The sequence below is a fragment of the Stegodyphus dumicola genome, chromosome 5, assembly GCF_044657685.1.
Source record: "Stegodyphus dumicola isolate Sdum_Otavi_A_Nest chromosome 5, ASM4465768v1".
Taxonomy (NCBI): domain Eukaryota; kingdom Metazoa; phylum Arthropoda; class Arachnida; order Araneae; family Eresidae; genus Stegodyphus; species Stegodyphus dumicola.
Genome location: NC_140772.1, coordinates 59,245,917 through 59,266,629, shown reverse-complemented (window position 1 = coordinate 59,266,629; position 20,713 = coordinate 59,245,917). Strand labels below are relative to the sequence as shown.

Below are 20,713 nucleotides of genomic sequence, written 5' to 3'. Positions count from 1 at the left end.
CATTTTTCCGGAACTTCCGCTTTTGTGTTGGGTCGCGTAAGCCGTTGCTACTTTCCTTTTCTGCGAAAAAAAATAAAAGTGGTACTTTTTTTTGTTAGCTTCTATAGTTGTTTTGTAGGGCAATCAGAGTTCTGAAAAGAAATAGCTGATTGGATAATGAAACGTCCTTTAGTTATTTTTTAATACAACAGCATTAAAGTAATGTTAATTTTTTCCACCACTCATGATTTTGCTGCTTTAGTACACCTGTTGCGTTTTAAAGAAAAACCCGTGGAGGAAGTAAGGAAATCAAATTAATTACAACTAAAAATTACACAGTATTGCTGTATTAGAATTCCAGATAGACAGGCAAATAAAGTGGTAGGGTGTTATGCTATATTTTTTTAAAGAAAGAAAACATCGATAATATTCAAAATTAGCAACAGCTGGAAGATGTAAAAAAACTATAGAGGCAAATGAAACAAAGTGACGAATGAGCTTTAAGCACATAATAAGATTCTCGTGTCATTATTACCTACACCCACTCAAAGCGATTAACACTGGGAGATAAGGTAGAACTCTAAATTTAGGAACTGACTGGGAGCTCATAATAAGTGCTTGAAATATCTGGATAATTTGAATCACCTCCTTTTAGCAAGATATTTACTAATTTACTGTTGTTCAAGTGAGGAAATTTTATATTTTGTTAATCTTAATTTACTTCAAAGAACAATATGTAGTTGAAAATTTCGCTCATAAAATAAATTATAAATTGCATTTCATCCAGAAGGCGATTGATTATATTGTAATTGTTTAAACAGAAATCCATTTATATTTTAACTAAAATAAAGAAAATAAAAATAAACATAAGTAAAAACAAAGAAAATAAAAAAAAAATATGTGAAAGGTTTCAGATTTCAACTGTCGCCTAAAAGGGTTTGTTAAAGTTTTCTACTTTTTCAATGAGTTCGCAGTTTACTAGTTTGCTTTTGCACTCACGCCTGCTAACCCACCTTTTTTCCTTTTTCTTTTTTTGCTTTCTTATTAAGCATCGTTTTCTTCGCACTTTCGCGACATAAATTCAACAAGGAAAAAAAATCACAAAATAACATATCTTTAGGATATCCGATAGACAGTCTTGCCCTCTAGAATATAAAAAGATTTATTCCACACAGTGTTGCCACTGCTCGTTTTACAATCCTCCAGTTTGCTAATAAAAAATTCGTTAAAGTTTTAAGATATGTAATACATAATAAAACAAATCCAACGTTCAAAATTAGGACTTCCAGATGCACAAAGGTCGGGTACAGGATAACGTTATATAAAATGTCATGGCTCTAGGTACCCCTTTTTTACAGTGCGATGAACCTATTTACATACAGATTCTTCATCAATTAATTTCTTTAAAACTAATACGGGGCGTTAGCATTTTGTAGCAATAACAGAAACAGGAAAGGAATTTTTATTTACATAAACCTTAAAAGTACGATTATTTTTTAATTTTCATCCTGCTAAAATTTAAAAAAAAAACTTTTATATGAGTAAACGAAAACGCATAAGCTATTTAACTAAAATTAAACTAAGATATTTTTTTTATAGCAGCCCTATAAATAGTACTGAAGTTTTAATGTTTGTAGATTATATAATTAGTCTGCGAACTAAAGAGCTCAAGGAATCCATAAACCTGAAGCTTGTTTTTGGAATTCCTATTCAGAAAAATAAATGCTAAAAGCTCTGAAATTTGTGTGCACTTGATGTGGAAAATCAAAAGGAAATTTTTATTATGTTATAAATACTTTATTAAACGTTTTGAGCACATGTTTCATTAAACGAAATTTATAATGTATTTATAACTTCTGCATTGTGCAAGTTTAATGGATGAGATCTGCTCGCAATTTTTAAAATCTAAGTTTATAGGTATTAACTATAAGTTCATCTCTTACCCTGTATTTAGTCAGCTTTGCATTTGTTAGTACATGACGCTAAAAAGACGTTTCGTCTAGAAATAATGAGAAATATGTGTTCTCGTGGTGTGTGGGATGTATAAGTGACGAGAACCGTTTAGTACAATAGTGGCTTACTCAAAGATGGATTCTGATCTAGACCATGTCGTGGCGAGCTGTTCGGTAAAATTAAAAGAACAGGCAGCCTCTTATCCAAGTTTAACACTGGTTATTAATTACTTGATCCCAGAATTAGTGATAACTCCAAAATGATCGTTCGAGGTCCACTACTGTACACGCCTTTCTCTCATTCCAGGCACGCAAAACAGCATTTCTTCGCCCAAATGTAATTCCACAACTTTCGTAACAGTAGCCAAGATTTCTCAAACTACGAGTGAGGACAAAATGCGAAATATACTTAAGAAAAAGGAACAGGGCTGTAACCTTAAATGAGGTGCATAATAATAGAAGCTGTCACCTCAGCTTAAACATACAAAAACATTTCCAGCTGTAGACATCTGGAAAGAGTCAGCGAAAAGAGTCAGTAGCAGCAGAAAAATATAAAAAAGAAAAAATGAAAAGAAAAATTGATTGGATTAATTCATGTTGGATAAAGTAGTTATTTGATTTGTAACTAAATTCTGAGATAAAACTTAATTGTTTATTTAAAACCTGTTGTATGAATCTAGTCTGTTAAGAAATTTCTGACGATATTAACTGGCAGATGTTAACAGTGAAAAGCAATATAAATTTAAAGATGAAAATAAAAGATAAAAATCTACATTACGCCCAAAGAGGCGTTTTTTTAACGTTTGAAGTGCTACCTTTATTTATTAAATATCATGTTCTTTGCACTTAAATCATAAAATTCAATTCAACAGCAATATCGCATGAGCATATCTTTAGAATTTCCGTCACACAATCTCGCGTGCTGGAGATAAAAAGGTTTTTTTCCCGTACAGTATTGCCATTGCTCGCTTTGAAATCGCTGAGTTTGTTCATCAAAAATTCGTTAAAGTGTTGCAAAATATAAAATCGATAATAAAACAAATTTCAAATTCCAAATTCGGGCTACTAGATGCCCATATTCAGTGGAAGATTACATTATTCAAAATTTGTTGGCTCTAGGTACCGTTGTTCCATCAAAATGCGAGAAACAAACATTGATGCAGATTCTTCATTATTTAATTTCTATAAATGTAACGCATGGCTCTAATATTTGGTCGCAACAATTTGAAAAGTGAATTGACATTTATAATGAACCAACGCAAAACGCCAAAAGATAATTAATAGTCCTTCTGAGCTAACGCCCTTTGGTCTAAAAAAGTTCCAGCAATAGCAAAAACCACGAGATTCCTAAAAAATGAATTATCGCCGGCTTTTGGATTTACCAGCTCAAAAAATCCAAAGGAAAAGACAAAAGCAAAAAGGCTCGTGGCCTGCAGCCACCTAACACAATGTTAACAAAGAAAGAAGACACGCGATTCACAAATTCCCGGTATTTGTTAGTTAGTACAGCTGAACCAACAGTTTAGCAAATTAGCCAAGGAAACTATTCCATATCTCAAAGAACAACCAATCATAATAGTTCTCTTACTTAACAGACAAACTGAACTGAAATAATTTCTTGTCTGATGAAAAGTGATAATTCATGTTACTACAAACCTGTTGGTAAAACACTTGTCGTCAAACGAAATGGATGACATCCCTTACCTGTTTTTTTCAGATGACTGTAACAATTCTAAAATCTTCAATCAAATGTAACCTCGTCACATGTGGACTCCTACTCAAGACTGACTTCTTTGATGTTCTTTGTTCCATAAGCTGCTTACTCCGTGTCTATTTTAGCAAAACAGACACTGTTCGGAAAGCCACTCAATATATTAAATAACAATTTCAACAGAAATACTATAATCATTATTAAAATAATTATTTTAAACATTTAGCTTTGCCATCCACGTGGCATAGAAAATTTTTTTCTAGTTTGATTGCCATTTATGGAACCCTCAGATGCTAAGCATTGGAACTCCGAGTTCTATTCAGCACAGTATGAAGATCACTTAATTACAAACTCGTAGACTATTCTAGACTAACATTAATCGCTAATGCATTAATCTAGTTTAATATCTAGTACACCTTCCGAAAATGTATTGCATTGTATTAACCGTTTAGACTATTCCACTGATTAAAAACATTCAAAAATATTAAGTTAACAATTGAGAAAGAACTCAAGATCTGGTTAATTTAAGTTCAATTCTATTTATAATTAATCTGCATGTTTAAGAAAAATATCTGAATTTTTATGGTAAGGACATCCAAATCAAGTGTTGTGTTTTTTAGTAAGAAAAACCGCCTTGAAATGTAACGTAAAAATGTAAGGTGTTTAATTGGAACTGAATAAGCAATTTATAAAGTAGCAGGAAATAATAAATGGAGTGTTACACGAAAAAAAAAAACGATTTAAAAGGAATTGAATGAGCCCTCGTCTAATCGTGTTTTTGCATTTTTTAATAACGTGTAATAAGTAAATTTAGATTTCAATTGCAATGCTTATCAGAATAAAGATTAGTTCATTAAAAGTTTTAAAACTGTTAGTTAAAGGATTGCGTAAAATATAAAATCTAAGTTTTTATGCAAAAATTGTACAGCGAATTCTTCTTCGTAAAACTTTCTTGATGTTAAATACTAAACTTTCCAAATATTTATGTGAGATATCGACATTGATATAATCAATAAATATTTTGATTAACCCATTTCAAATCTGAAAAATAACGAGTGCTGTTTCGTGCAATGTGTACATAAAATAACACCATTAAACATTCTCTATAATCTCCCACAAAAGCAAATTTGAAGTTCTCTTTCAAATCTGGACAAAAAAAAATGTAAAATGTCGATGGATGAAAGATATTAAAATGATCTAAAACAAATGATGGTTTTTCTGAAAGTTTTGCACATGAAGGTAAAAGACATTTGTACTCAATAGTTTAAAATATAGACTCCTATAATTGGAAGTTTTCTCGGCACTTTTCAGTTATCGATGCCGGATTCAGAAATAGTACGTGTGTAGTGTATGCATTAATGTATGCATAAATATACAGACGTACGTATATCTGTGTGTATACACATATACCCACATACATGCATAGACACGTACACTTATACATATATTTCTGAACCCGGTCCTGATAAAAAAAAAGAGTACCGTTTTCTCTACAGGTAACGTTAAAAGGGTTAAGTTCCCTATTTATAGATCCTTCCACTGCAAAAACAAAACAGGACAAAACAAAAAATGGTGAAACTATTTTTATAAAACTCTTGACATTATTTTGATAAATTCTGTCTCCGGAAATAAATGTGTAGGACCAATACATTGAGATATGTAGCTTCTTCCACATACTCAATATACAGCAGCAAATATATTCGTAAAACATGAGTTGTATTTTAAGCAGAACAAACACTCAATAAGAAATGTTTTGCATATTCAAAATGATTATGTTTTAAAATCGATGAAGTGTTTGCTTTGCTTAGAAAGTCATTTCTATGTACTTCGGTTATCGTGAAGAATAGTTTTTTTGTGTGTGAAGAGGATAATCTTAATTTTTCATAGAGTGCTAGTATATATTTATTATCAATGGTAAACTTCATCTATTCATAATTATTGAAATGTATATAACATGATGTGAAACAATGTTAACGTGAACTAAATGAATGCAAATGTTGTTATTAATTATATTCTCTAATTACCTTCTCCATGGTTAATAAATAACCAACTAATCGCTTTCACCCTTACTCTGGTCAATGGTTCTGCAAACGTTGTTGAGGAAAATTTTCTACTACCTTTCAAGAATAGTTAACTTTCATAATTATTCATTCTGTTTTGATTGATACTTCTTAATTCCATCCTTTTCTTGATAGGTTCAGTTATGCAAGTAAAGAATATATCTCACATGCCTCCTTTATAACACTTCATAAAAACCTTTTCGAGACATTTATAACTTTCAGTTCGAACATTTTGAGCAGGGGCAGAACAGAATATATTAACACCTGGGCGAAAAATATTTTTCAAATATTCGTTGGCAAGCGATTCTGTGAAATAAGGCATAGCTACGTCTTGAGACGTTATATCTTTTTCTAGCACATGGGTGCACTAGTTTCAAAATAACATCATATCATGATTAAAAAAAACATCATATATATCACCTTTTTGTGCCATTTTCCCATTTGAATAGCTCATTTTGTACACTGGATTTTATGTGCTATGCCGTTAATTTTTTGGGAAATAATTATTAAACCAGTAAACATATATTAATTGATTCGATTAAATAGATCCTGGTATAAAAGTTAAATCTGTAGACCAAGTTCAGATCCAGTCTTTTTAATCCTGTCATATTTATATTCTTTTATTTAACACTTAAGTTTTAATTCTTGCATGTTTAACGTTAAACTCTTGGGAAGGTTAAATCATAATCTGAAGATTTCAGATATCATTATTTTATATTAATTTTGTCTTATGCAATAACTTTTAATTTGGCTAAGCAAGAAGTTGATTCTTTCTACTCTTTTGTTTTTCATGCTGTTAATGTTTGTTCCTCTGTATCTGTTCCTAATCTGAATTTCAACTTTCAAGAGGTATTTGTTGACAGAGATATTTTTTGGTTCCTTGTTGATAAAAATTAATTTTGATTTTTTAAAAAGATATTAAAACAAATGTTTTTCATAACAACTGCAATAATTAAGACACAATAACACGCCGAATAAATACTAATTCAGAAGTCAAACAACAAAAATCAGCGTTATATTTACAAAATTTTCACAGGACTAGTTTCGATGGTTTTACCGAACCACCATCTTCAGCTGCAAAACCGCAAATGGTTGTTTGCGGTTTTGCATTTGCGGTTTTGCAGCTGAAGATGATGGTTCGGTAAAACCATCGAAACTAGTCCTGTGAAAATTTTGTAAATATAACGCTGATTTTTGTTGTTTGACTTCTGAACTGCAATAATCTTGTTTTCCTCTTTCTTTAATTAAGAAACTTCTAGGATACGTATAGGTTCATGTTCTACCATCTTTTATTAATATACTTTAGTAAAAGTATTAGGTTGTTCATGAACAGTTACACCCAATCTGAAATGTTTGGAGGTTTTTGCAAAACAACCTGATTCTTATTTGTAAGAAAAGGTAAGCATTTGATTGGCGACCATATAACGGTTTTTATGTAATTTTTGTTTCGCTTATTTATCTGAGTAAAATTAACTTTGGATACTTTATGTTTTTCTTTAATGAAGAATTATTCATATTTATAGGATAGCACAAAGCTCCAAGCACCAGATAAAGATATCCTTAACAAATATAATTTCTGTTACATTTTCAGGTTTCCACTGTAATTTGCTATTTATACTTTTATTTCACCATAAAATGGACTTGAAAATGAACGTAAGCCTTAAACCTTCTTTTCTAAAAATTGTTGTTTCATGGTTATAAACAACATTAAGTCTAGAAATAAAGAATATGACAGCTATAAGAAATATAAGTCTGTAATAGTATTCTATAAAGTATGTAAGTTTGCTTTTCTTTCGCTCTTCAAATGGCCACCTCATTTTTGCTCCCAAAATCTACTACTTCAAGCAAAATGTCCATTTTATTTTTCTCACATATTTTCGCGATGTGTTTTCGTTATTTTGTAGGAGTCTCATGAGGTTTTCTCCATCTGCTGGTCTTTCAACTTTTCTTGTCATCAAATTGTCTAAAATCGTGACATTGTTGGCTTAATTTTTTTTTATTTATTTTTATTTTCAGTTCTATGGCAATTGCATGTGTTTTCTTTTACTTTGCAGTGGACCGTAGCGCCCTCTCGCAGAAACTGGCAAAGTACCTATAATGGAATGTCGATAGTATTTCTGACAAAATGTCAACGGCTGTGAACTCAAATGGAGGAAATAACATTTAGTCGATCAGTTAGAAATTCTACGCTGCGCTCTCTCCCTTTGGTGTCAAGAACTCCGTGACTTGTCTTGACTTGTTACAATTCTGCGTGAAGTGTTCTGCAACAATGCACAGTGACGTTTGTAATGTAATAAAAAATATTTTGTTGTGAATATTATGACTTCTTTCAGAACACGACCGTAGAAGTTCTTAAGGAGAAATACTCAATATTCGGAAGAAGCATTCTTGCACTTATAATAGGAAATACTTTACACATACATTTTTTTTTTGCATTGTCAGCGAATACGGGGGAGAAAAAAGGTATTTTACTACAAATACTAAAACTTATTTTTAACCCTTTTAAAATTATCAAATAAATAATGTTAAAAACAGTTTTATTTAAATTTAATCATATTTAACCCTATTTGATTTTGAAAGCCACTAACAATGTTTTTTTTTTTTTTTTTTTTTTTTTTTTTTTTCTCTTGAAATTTCCCTGAATTTAAAATTTTATTAGGTTTCACACATGACAGCATAATAACGCACAAGATTTCTCATCATTAAATGTTTAGATTCATAGTGTTCAGCCACCTAAAATATAATTTCTAAATTAAATGAAATTAACTCAATCCGAACTCATTGTAAGCAAAGATAAATAACAATGACGTACCAAGTTATGAATCCTTGGTACTTTCATATAACTTAATGTAGTTTTTACATGGCAGTATGTGAACATAAAGTTAAATATGAAAAACTTAAATATTAATTATCTCTTTCAGATTTAATTCTTCGGAGAATTTTTATTCCATAATATACAGAAATCTAAACATAAAATCGTAATCTAAAGAACTAAGTCATTAAATATATCCAAAAGTTCATAGTGAAAAACTAATGAATCATTAAATAAAATTAATAAAAAGTTTATCTTTTGAAATGAATATTAATTAAACTTTCAGTTTTTACCAAAATTTAATTGAATTGTTTTTCTGCTTCCTAAATGTACAACAGTAGCAGAAAATAACCAATGAACACAAATGATGGAAAAAAGATGTTTTGAAATACTTAGTTTAAGAAATTAGGTTTCCTTATAAGGTATTTTTCTCACTTCCCTAGCGTGCCGTCATGGTGTAACGGTAGCACGCCTGGGCCAGTATTCCAGAGGTCCGTGGTTCGATTCAAGGCGAAGGCGGTTGCATATTTCCATCTTTTCTGCTTTTAATTAACCTAATTACCCTACAAGTGGCGCCCGAAATAAAAGGGTTGTGGATGATGATTCTCCGCACTCAGAATTTGGCGACTAGGTCCCCTAAAGCACTAGTCGCCCTTTAAAAAGGGGAGTATATAAGGTATTTCTCCCACTTTCCTAGCGTCCTTCGTAGTTTAGTGGTTCTGCACGCTGGGCCGGTATTCCAGAGGTCCGTGTTTCGATTTCCGGCGAAGGCTATTGTTAATTTTTCATCTCTCTTGCCTCTCAAAAAATCCTAATGACTCTACAACCTTATACTCAGAGAAAAGCAGGATTCAAATACGGAGCATTTATGTAATTTCTCCTAGTTGTATGGAAATGTATAATTAAGGGATTTTCAGCAAAATAATAACAGGGATTTAATGAACATATGTTCTCACACGCTGAATTGAAGGTTAGTTCATGGGAGCGTCGAGGGAAAAAATATGCTAAATTAGGGAAAAGTGGGGAATGTTTCGAAGGCCTCCTGCAGATTCAACCTAAAATTTGTTAAATTTTTAAAATGTTCATTGCTTAACGGAGTACTATTTACCATTCCTGAAAAGTCATACTTTTACTACTTCTTTTATTAAAGATTTATTTTTTTAAATGTCAAAACGCATATGTTGTACATGTTAACTTTGTAGGAAATTTTTAATATAATATTTTCAGTGGAAAATAATAAAAGAATAATATTTTCAATAATAAATAATATTTTCAGTGGAAGTTCACAAAACATTTCCACTCAGCATTCTGTAATACATCTTCCTGTTGATGGAATAACAAAATTAGAAATTCGTCTAAAGATGCTATTAATATCAGAAGCAATCTCAGGTGCTTATATTACATAAACAGCTGGGTTCATGAGTTTTAATGTAAAAATTGGAACACACTATATTACAAGACGATCTCGCAGCATTTGTAAAGTTGTTTGTTTGTAAGTAAAGTATTACTATTATCATTCACATTCTAAGAAATATTTCCTTTATAAGTGTATATGCTACATCCATGTTAAAATAATTTACCGTTTAAAACTACATAGATTGCTTTACGCTTTAATTTAATATAAAGAAAAAATCTGATGTGTACACCACATGACTTCCTTGTACGGAATATTAAATTATACGCACTTTTTCTTGCATTTTATTAAAACTTATTAGATTGAATTAAACCTACTTCACCGACAGCGCATAAACCACAACAGAATAAATGCATTCTTTAAAATTCACTTTGTTTACCATAGAGACACTCTGGCGCTAGGTTTACTTAACAGTATTATATTTCATTCATATTATAACTCAGAATGCACAAAATGTATATCATTTAAAGAATTATCTAATCGTTGCCACATGTTCTATTCAAATACTATAATAAAGCTAAAACTATGTATAAAAGAAATTAAGCAAAAGAAATTAAACAAAAATGAAACAGTTTTTCACAGACGATTGAGTATTTCTCATTTAATTAATTCAGTTCTTACTTCGCGAGAACTCAAAAATACATAAAAACTCAAAATATCTATACTAAAAATTACGAAGTAAATCTCAAACCTTATTTCCTCGAAAAAATTCCAGAAAGAATTAAGCATGATTTAATTGGAAATAATAAATGAATGCGTTATCTTTGTTGTTGCGAAGCTAATTTTCTCTAGATTGGCAACAAATCCACTAGTCTCCTGTTTCAAATGTAAACATCAATGGCCGCCATTAAAAACAGTCTTAGCGGCAATTAAACAACTTTAAAATTGCTGATAATTCTAAAAATATTGCACACAGATTTACTAAAGGCATAAAATCCTTAACCGGAAGATAAAAACAATATAATTCAATCATTTTTAAAGAAAAAAATGTACAATTTACAAACATATAAGAGTAAAGAAACTGAGATCACTGAGCCGGGTAATAGAGTGGATATATACAGTGTCTCACAAAAGTGATGGGACACTTGTGCTTTACGAAAGGAAACTGTAGTAAACTAAATTTAAAAAAAAAAAAAAAAAAAAAAAAAAAAAAAAAACATGTAAAAATTTTTTGTGGGTGTGTCTCATACTTAAATTTAGTAACAATTATTACGTAACATACATTTTCTCAAAATATTAAAATAGTAATTTAATAAAAATACAATTGTTTAGAACGGAGCAAAAAATGGCTCACATAAGTGATGGGACACTTACTTTTCCATCAAATATTTATCCAAAAATTTTACTTCTTAAAATGTTTTAATATTTTGTTGGATTTCCTTTTACTTTTAAAACGTGATTTAATCTTCTTGGGATGGATTCGACTAATTTTTTTTTGTGATTTCTGGAGTGATTTTAGCACATTCTTCTTGAAGCAATGATTTTAATTGTTGTTTTGAAGAAATGGTGTGTTTGCGAATTCTTGATTCCAATTCTTGCCAAATATTCTGTATGGGATTTAAGTCTGGAGATTGTGGTGGTGTTTTTATTATTTCAGGACAGTTATACAGCAGCCAGAGTCTAACGTTCAAAGCAGTGTGCTTGGGGTCATTGTCCTGGTAGAATTTAATATCGTTATGAAGGGTAAACTTTCGTGCTGAAGATACAAAATTTTGATTTAAAACGTCAATATACTTGTCCTGATTCATTAGACTGTCAATAAAATCAAATAAATCATTAAATCATAAATAAATGTCAATAAAAACTGTCAATAAAGATTACCAACTCCAGCAGACGACATACACTCCCATACCATAACTCCTCCACCACCATCTTTTACTGTTGGCACCAAGTTCTGTTTGCGAAACTCTTTTCTGGGTTTTCCTGGGTTTACACCAAGATTCTACCGTCAAAACCAAATTTATTAAATTTACTCTCATCAGCAAATATAACATCATTCCAGTAATCAGAGTTCTTATTTATGTTGGATTTTGCGAAAGCCAGTCTGAGTTTTCTATTCTTTTCACTTACGAAGAATTTTTTCTTGGCTGCTCTACCGTGATATCCAGCAGATCGAATTACTCTTCTAATAGTCTCAGGATTAACAATTACTCCATATAATGCTTGTAAATCAGCAGCAACTTTAGGAGCACTCATTCTTGGATTTTTTTTAATATTTTGAACAATAATTCGCTTTATTCCATTCGATAGCTTTGATGGACGGCCAGGTCTTCTTTTATCCTGAATCATATGATTCTTTTTATATCGTTTAATGATACTGAAAACTGTTGAATGACTCATGTTAACTGTTTCAGCAGTTTCTCTAATAGATTTTTCACGTTCAATATGCAAATTAATAACTAATTTTCGAATTTCAGGCAAAGTTTCTTTTCGTTTAGCATCCATGGGTGCTCAGAGCTAAAAAACACAAAAATTCCAAAACAAACTGGAGAGAAAGACTGCAGACGATTTTATAAATTATTGCTAATTGCTTTTGAGTAAAAATAAAAACCCCAAAATATATTTTTATTGTAGTACATAGTAGTATCTAATTGTGTCCCATCACTCATGTGAGCCATTTTTTGCTCCGTTCTAAACAATTGTACTTTTATTAAATTATTATTTTAATATTTTGAGAAAATGTATGTTATGTAATAATTGTTATTAAATTTAAGTTTGAAACACACCCACAAAAAATTTTACATGTTTTTTAATTTATTTTATTACAGTTTTCTTTTGTAAAGCACAAGTGTCCCATCACTTTTGTGAGACACTATATATAAATATATTTATATACGTTTGGCATTCATATACGTTGCATTCGATAGCGGCCGATTGCAACCAAAATACGAGGTGCACATCTACATGTTATAGCAGTCCTATATACAAAATTTTAACGTTCTGAGGCTACTCGTTTTTGAGTTATGCGAGATACGTACGTACGCACGTACGTACATACGTTCGTACAGACGCCACGAAAAATTCTCTTCAGAATTAAATTTAAAGCAGTTTTATAATTTTTTGAAGGAAAAGAGTATTTTATTCTGTCCTTACGTACAGATATCACTCAAAAACATCGTTAAATTGCATTCGATAGCGGTCAAGATGGATATTTTCGTTGAAATATGCTGCCTGAAACTTTTCGCGATTACAATACTTCCTTTTTACTTCGTACAAGGAAGTAAAAAACAGATAATAGTAATTCTTTCGTTTTTAATATTTGGTTTAACTACTTGTACAGAAAATAATTGAAGCAACAGTTTTTTTATTAATATGACTGCAATATGCAGCAAAAGTTGATAATTTTCTTTAACTCTTTCTCATTGGGAGAGGCCAAAATATGTTTCTCTCAACCATCTGAAACGACACTCTGTAGGAATTTTTGTTGAAATGGACTTCCTTCCCTCCATGTAAAGCAGCATGCTACAGCATTAACAATAACCGACTTAAATTAAGCGATTGTTTCTCTGTTGGGGATCTTTGTGCGGTTTAGCTACTGTGTTCAATTTCCCCTTAGGACAAGATTGTAGCCACGAGCGTTAATAGATAAAAGATGACGATACAGAAAAGAGAAGAGGGATACATTCAAGTAACAGAGCTACTTTTAATTACTTCAAAAGAATGACTTAATACACGAAACCAATGAGCCATGCATTAACTTGATGGGGAAAAGCACCGAGTTGAAAATGGATGCAGGTATTCGGGAGACATGCCAGTGTCTGACGAATGATCGGGTATTTTGGGCGACTTCCCTGTGAAAGAATGAAAACATTTTTGTTATTTGTGAAAATTAATTTGTCTCATAACTTCAAAGTTTCTATCTGCGGAGAATGAATAGATTATGAAACGAAATAAGAAGGTAATAACGATAAAAATTTTAATATGAAAGTATTTTAAATCAAGAATTCCCTTTACTGGAAACTTTTGCATCGAGAACTAAAACATATTTATGGAATTAGCATACTAGAAAAAACTGTAACTATTCTTTTAAAAAACACAACTTCATTTCTATTTTAAATTTACCGTACAACTCTGCCGTAAAAAATGTAATCTGATTGTAATACAAATACAGCGCATTCCATTAACAATAATCGTGTAAAAAAATCTGCATATTAAATTTACCACACTACCATGTTGTAGGAAATGCCATATCATGGTAACAAATAAAAAATGCCCACTTCATTATAGTCACTGTCACACATGTTTCAGCAGTAACTATGTGTTCAGCTGGTATGAATGCTCCAATTTGTTTTTCCTCTCCTAAAGCAAATAATTTTGATGGTTTAGTTTTTCCTGTCTTCTCAACGTTCGCACTTAACTTGTGCAAAGCACGCACAAAAACATCAACAAATTTTTAGCTGGCAAGTCTGATCCGTCTCTGTATAAGAGTAGAACATGGGATAGTTCGTGCAAGAATTATAGGATTCGGCCGCAATTCAACATTCGACAATACTACTTACAGCTTTTACAGTATTAATGTCAAGGCAATATTCTGCAGATGCATTCAGGTTTAAAAGCGAATGTAGTGAAAATTGCGATGAAAAAGAACGGAAGGAGCCGTATTCTCCAGCGAGCATGTACTGTCATCTCTATTAACTGCTCCAAAACTGATGAAGGTAAAAGAATTGCTCTTGTTACACTCGAAGGAGACTGTATTATGGAACAGCTATCTTAACAATTAAATTAGCATCTTTCAAACATACGTTTTCGCTAATAGAGCAGCCATACAGCATGCAACGGTCATAAGCATCATCAAAACAATGATCTACACCGGCAGTATTTCGACATTACTCGCAGTTCGGAACCATAATCACTCTTCTTAATCATAGAAATATAACGACACCTATTTAACAATATTCACGTATGCATACATTTTGTTTGTTTCAACACATATGCCAGCCTAGGAAAAAACGAAATAGAAGGTATGCTTGCCAAGTAAGAAATATTAACGCAGCAGAACTTAACATTCCAGCGTCCTTGCTACTGCTCGACAAGGCGATTAAAAGCGACAATTAGAATAAGGTCAAGGTAACACAGGGAAACGAACTGCCTCCTAACGGCGGAAAATCATCTACGTCTTTTTCTCCGAAACTTTGATACTTATAAAAAGTTTATAATTATTAACTGAATGACAGTTAACAAAATTTGCAGAAAGACAAAATGCAAAATGGCAATGGATCGACGGCAGTAGGCAAATAAGGGACACACACTGAGCTACACGTTTTCCGAGCAAGCGAACAATTATTAGAGAAGATTACTTTTAAAATTCCTTAGTATCTGTAAATTCTGTGCTATTTCTATGGTTATTATCTGCTCTAAAATTAACTTGGTTGTGACAGTAATTGACAGAAGTGGAATTCTGTGGAATGTTGCTTGTTATCCCGATGATAAGCCTTCGGCGGACAGTTTGAAATCGATGAATATAATATATACATAGTATAATTTAAGAAATTAAATTATCGATAAATAAAGAAGGGTAACATTTCATGATTTTTATTTCAAAATGCAAGTATATATTTAAAGTTTAAACTTCTACGTAATTTTTGCAAGCAAGTCGCATATCACAGAGCAAGTAGCTCGCGAGTGTCAGTTAGGGTGCCGGACAACCGTAGTTTGCCCATGCCTGTTACATGCGCTTCAACGTATTTACTCGTATACACTCATGAGCAAGAAAATTACAATATGCACGAGCATTCGATGTCTGGACATAAATCAAAACTAGTACGTAATCGAAAATCACGCGCGAATCACGAACAATGTATAATCGATAATCACGCGCGAATCACAAACAATGTATAATCGATAATCACGCGCGAATCACAAACAATGTATAATCGATAATCACGCTCTGTTAAAAAAATTACCACTTTTAATGAATGGATTAATTTCTTATTTTCATTTCATTTTTTATTATTTTATTACAGTAGCTCATACTTAGGATGTTAACGTCATGGGTCCTTTGATTCGGGATGAAAAGTTTGAGAAAAGCGTTTCTCTTTTTATACAAAATAGATTCTTCTTCGTTTTATATTTTGTATGCTGTGTTTTCTAAATTAACTTTCCGAGTCAATGTTTATATTTGCAAGTTTTAAAACTCAGAAAGTCTCAAAATTGCCTTAGGCAGAGTTCAGTTACTGTTTATCTCAGCATATTGTATTTTCCTCCTATTGAGTTTAAAATTGTTTCCTTGTAGCGTATTCATAAAATGTAAGCATACTTCTTTACATTCTATTACGCAAAGCCATGTTGCCAGGTAATGCAAACAATAATAAAACTTACAGAGAAAAGTCTTCAAAAAATAAATGTAAAGGCAATCCCAGAACAAAGTTGTGAATCGTCGGCAGTGGTGTTGCAAACTTATAAGAACAAAATCTTAGTTTGAGATTTATGGGATGTTGAGGATCACTGAAAAGAGGTGTTACTGAGTACACTGTAACGTGCATTAATATCTTAAACTCATTCACAGAGAAGTCGTCCGAAACGCCCGAGCACTCAACATCAGTAAGTCACAGGAACGCCTTGCATCCTTTTCTACCTGGCACTCCTATGACATTAGTGCACGACTTATTAGTTTCGGGAAGTGTTAAATGACTTAGCATATTATCATCAATCATTCTTTTGAAGTGAATAAAAGTAGCATTGTTACCTGAATGCATTTCCCCTCTGCTTTATTTAGAGTCAAAGTTTAGCTATTGAACCTCGTATTTGCAATTGTGTTCTAAAGGGAAATTTCACACAGTGGGTGAAACCGCACAGTGATACCCCAGAGGGAAGTAATCGGTTCACTAAAGTAGGCTATTATTAATGCTTGAACACAGAGGTGGGGTCTGTATGACCGCGTCAATATTTTAGGACTGCGAAACTCTTTATAAGTTATATAGTTATTCTTTTTTACTGTACATTCAAGTTGACATAAAATATAACTATTCCTAAAAATTTTTATCAAACTCTATCCAATTTTTTTTTAAAAATAATTTTTTAAATTGGGCCGCGGTCATATAGACCTCACCTCTGCGTTTACGTTACTTTCCTCTCGCATGAGGGGGGACGGCTTTATCACAACTCGAGTGTCGAACTTGTAAAAGAACTTAACTCTAGAGAATTGACGTATGTCGGTACTATGAAAAAAAAATTACAGAGAAATTTGTAGTGAATTTTTTCTAAATAAAATGAAAAGTGAAGGAACTTTCCCTTCATGCATCCACAGATAGAATGACTCTCGTTTTATATGTGCCTCAAAAATTAAAAAGTGTTATTATCATTTCTTCAATGCATTATTTGAAACCAGAATACCTTGAAACTCAGAAACTAGAAATAATAACATTTTACCATTTGACTAAAGGAGGTGTAGATGCATTGGATGAAAAATGTTCTAAACATTCCACAAGTCGAAGAACAAGGCGATGGCCAATGGTTACTTGATGTAAGCAGAATTAATGCACATGTAATATATCAATGGAAAAAACTTATTTTTTGATGGAGTTATCATCATAATTAGTGAAACCACATATGGAACGGAGGATTCAAAACCCAACTGTGAATCGAGAAATAACAGCTTCGCAACAGATCATCGTTGCATCGTTTTGTAATTGATCTTCAACATTTTGTTATAGGTAAATATTTCCTGGTATGCATTCCTTGGGAAAAGTTTGTTTTTGTTCGACCATGAAATATAGTACAGAATTTGGGTTATTTTATTTTGTGACATTCTGTATATTAATCTTCGGATTCCTTTCTTGAAAGTAGTTAACTCTGCGTTTTCCACTATATTATACACTATACTATTTTTCCACTATACTATACAGGGAATTTTCTCTTATCTTCGGGAACGTCGGTGTTTGACGACTTTACTCTAAAACAATTCTGTGTATTGATTACATTTTATACCTTATTATTTAAAAAAAAAAAAAAAAAAAAAAAAAAAAAAAAAAAAAAAACCATTGCTTGATTTAAGGGCAGTTACTCTTAATTTATGCTTTCTAGCAAGGAACGATACTCCCCATTGTTAACTAAGGACAAAAATTCCAAAAGCAAAATGTATTCATCTAACCTAAAATGGGATAATTATTATAGCAGCTCATTTTATTGAAAAGACATTGTCTAAGTATAATCTATTAACTACATTATCATTATCATTATAAGGGCACAGCCGCGATCCTCCTAGCCAGCACAAGTCTTCAGTATGATCAAAAAATGGGACTGGCCTAATTTATATATATATTTTTATCCATTGTTAATAATTTTTCCTCTGCAATTTCCATTTGCTTTTTTAATACCAATTGAAATCTACAAGCAGCAAAGGGAGTTGACGAATATGCACAGGTGCTAATGGGCTCATAAGTTGATGCTAAATTTGAATTCAAAAAGCGATTTTTACTATATCATTCATACTGCTGCATGTAACATGAAGGCACACAAAAAATATACATAAATTATCCTGAGTAACCTTGACTCAAGGTAAAATTTCATTTTGAAACATTGTATGCTAGAAAACATGCGCAGTAGATTAATGTACATAAACCAATTTGTGAATACATGGCAAATAGCTGGAAGTATGCAAAGGTATATTTAAACAAATTTGCTCGATAAGCAGCCGTAGGACAGATATAAACTAGGCAGGCTGCTGCCTGCCTACTTTATATTCGTCCTATGGCTAAATAAGGCAAATGAATATCGTTTATGTACGCTAATACGATTTGGAAAATATGGATAATTTCTTATCCGTATTTACAGAAATCACATTAAGTATTTTATATATATTTATCCGAATCTCTATGGCGGACATCCGTAAGACAGCTATAAATCGGCTGGTTTTGAAGGAAAGCACTTGAATATCTATCTATACTAGAGGAGTTTCATTATTTTAGCCACAAGCTCACGCCATTGACTGGAATACCGAAGTAACGAAGGTAAGGACAAAGTCGCCAAACAGAATGAGACCTCGTGATAACAGTTATACTGCTTTATATTGGTGTCCTTAGTAGTGCTTACACAGCCGAAAGCCTTAGGGATTCTTTACGGTGCATAAAATAACTACATTGAGAATCATTTATAAATTGTAGAATTCACAAAACGCACTCTTCTGCTATCCTCCAGCCACCATTTCAAAATGCGAATAGAAGTTCAATTTTCACTTTCATGTTTTATTATCTTTATATGACTGCTTATGCCTAAAGTCTGAATAATTTACTGGGTGGCTATTTGCATGTTTTGGTTTCAAAACTTGTTTTAAAAAATTTAGCTGTGGAAAGCAGCATAACATTGAAAGGTCAGAATAAGACTAAGGAATCAAACACTACCTTATTAATGAGATCGGTATGTTCAAATAATCTGTAAGCAGTTACTGAAGAAAGTCTGAAGAAGGATATGATGCCACTTGATTGGTATTCGATCTAGGCAAGAAGAAAATTATTTTGAACTTTATCGCATGATATAAAAGAACAAAGGAATAAATAACAACGTCTGAAACATGCGAAAAATGTCCTAATGTTTTCCTTGTAATATTTTAGTTATATGTATGAATATGTAAAACTAACTAAACTCCAGTAAAAAAAGCGGAAACGTTATTAAACTCTCAAAAAAGCACATCTATAATTTAATCTTCAAGGGAATATAAGTATGAATCTAATCAATGAAGAACCAGGAGGTTGCATGTCCGAAATTTAGAAGAAATAGCAATTGATAATTACTCTCTTTCACGTTGGTAAATGTGCATTCTGTCCATCAGCTACATTACTGCCAATAATGCACATTTATATAATTAGCAATAAACTATTACAGTGCTGAGGAAGTGAAACAAAGTATTTTGTTTTATGAGAGAAATAATTTATCTCGTGAGACTAATTACCTTCCCAAGTGCGATGAGAAAATTGTAAAACGATATCGTACGCTCAGAAAATATAAATAATGTCAGATTTTCATGTTGCATATATTTCGCAGTATGCTTATTCTAAATAATGGATATAGAACACATTGGAATGTTTTAGAATTTTGTGACATGCACTCGAATTAACCATTTTGTCGGGTTTAATAAAAATGTAATTTCCAAGACAGAAATATAATTCTTACTTTGCTTATTTATTTGCAGGGGAAGAATAAGTGATGTGATTAATTTAAAAGTTTCACATACATATTTGAGATATTAACAGCAAATTAATTCTAAGGTATTGTATCATCTTTTAAATAATTGCACGCATTGCAATTATCGACCTGAAATGCGTTTGGTATTAGAGAAAATAGGATAGCTTTCTTGTCAGCAAGAGGTTTGCAGCAATTATGAACCTCTAGAGCATTCAGAAACATTTCTATAAAATAATTATTGCTTTTACTTTTAACATGGAAAAATACCTAGCTAAGCTGTAAAGTTTTCGGAGATTCCGTATGGAGATATTATGAATTTTTGTAGATACCTGATATATCAGTTTTAACGAGTATAAATGCAGCAGTTTTAGGTGTCACAGAGTCTATACTAACAATATCAATTCTTCTCAAACTACCCAAGTTCGCTAATGATTACTCTCCAAATCCGAAGATTCTCAAATCCGGTGGAGAGTCGTCTAATTCAAACAGCGTACTATTGTTCAAAATCGGGGCTGCTGTAGGACAAAGAGTGATAACATCTCGAATCGTTCTCTTCAGAAGACACCAAGCACCAGCTGACGTAGAACAATTGAACTAACTTCTGTCGAGGGAAGACCGTGTCGAGTTTATTAAACAGGTCGCAAACTCAAAGCTGAGAAATATCCG

At 31.9% G+C, this 20,713-nt stretch overlaps 1 protein-coding gene and 1 long non-coding RNA gene across 4 annotated transcripts in view; one reads left to right on the top strand and one right to left on the bottom strand.

Moving 5' to 3' along the window:
- LOC118186603 (uncharacterized) overlaps positions 1-8,017 on the top strand; it is a 59,693-nt gene extending 51,676 nt beyond the window's left edge. The window contains exon 3 of the long non-coding RNA XR_004757799.2: positions 7,757-8,017. This is a non-coding gene — a long non-coding RNA (uncharacterized LOC118186603). The remainder of the gene's footprint in view (positions 1-7,756) is intronic.
- Positions 1-20,713, bottom strand: part of LOC118186602 (uncharacterized) — a 570,669-nt gene that overhangs the window by 233,926 nt on the left and 316,030 nt on the right. The gene's annotated exons all lie outside the window — the stretch shown is intronic.